This window comes from Arachis duranensis, chromosome 3, assembly GCF_000817695.3.
Source record: "Arachis duranensis cultivar V14167 chromosome 3, aradu.V14167.gnm2.J7QH, whole genome shotgun sequence".
Lineage (NCBI taxonomy): Eukaryota > Viridiplantae > Streptophyta > Magnoliopsida > Fabales > Fabaceae > Arachis > Arachis duranensis.
The window spans coordinates 116,234,782-116,235,897 of NC_029774.3; positions in this window are offsets into that span (position 1 = coordinate 116,234,782).

Sequence of the window (1,116 nt, forward strand, 5' to 3'; positions counted from 1 at the left end):
TTGAAGATTTTTATTAAGACCATATTTTTGAGGTATCTCCTCATTATCCTGACAGCAAATTCTGATTATATTTGCAAATCTCTTTTGAGTTGCTTCTTGCATACAACGTTCTTTTATTTTCTCTCTTATAGCAGAGGTTGCTCCACCAAAATTATTTTAAATTGTTTCTCTATTTATTTCTCTTATAAATCTTCCCATTATAAATTCATTAGCAGGATATGGTAGTTTTGTTATGTACATACTAAGATAATGATTTTTATCTTCTTTTTTTAATTTGTAATAATGTATTCTATATTCACATATATAGGACTCCACATTACATAAATCATATATCTGAATATTAGCTAAATGGTTTTTTATTACATAAGTCATATATCTGAATATTAGCTAAATGGTTTTTTGCTTCTTGATATTCTTTATTATAGACTTCTTGTTTGTGATCTATAATATTTTTTTCAAAAAATTCTTTATATAGAATCATCATTATATATAATATCTTATCATAAGCTGTTGTTTTTGTTTCTAATTCTTCTATTATTTGGTTTTCTATTGATGTCATATAATCTCTTATTGTTCCTTTAGTATGAAACCCTATGTAATTCCAAATGTCCCTTCCAGACAATTCACCAAGTTTTGCATTAGTAAAGGCTTCTAATAAGAAGGAATTCAACCAGTTTTCGAAAATCTCTTTTTCGTTCTTTTTGCAGTCTAAATCGAGCATTCTTTCTCCTTCCATTTCCTGGATTTTAGGAACGTATTTTGATGGTATTTTTGCATATTTTGAATCTTTATTTATAAACCCTTTTTTAAGAGCATAATTATCAAAACCTGTTTCCCATTTAAATTGAGATTGATTATCCTTAGATGCTCCAGCTTCATTCTTTACTTGTATTGGAATAGCTGGTTCTTCGTCACTTGAATAATCTAGAATGTGTTCTTCATTTTCTATATTTTCAGAATTTACTAATTCTTCCTCTATTTGAAAATCATGTTCCATAATATTATTTTCTTGAGCCATTTTTAATTGTTTAAAAAGCATTATAACTTCTTCTAATTTTTCTTCAATATTCATAATTTTAGTGATGATTTTACTTTTAAATCTGTTATGTTAATTAT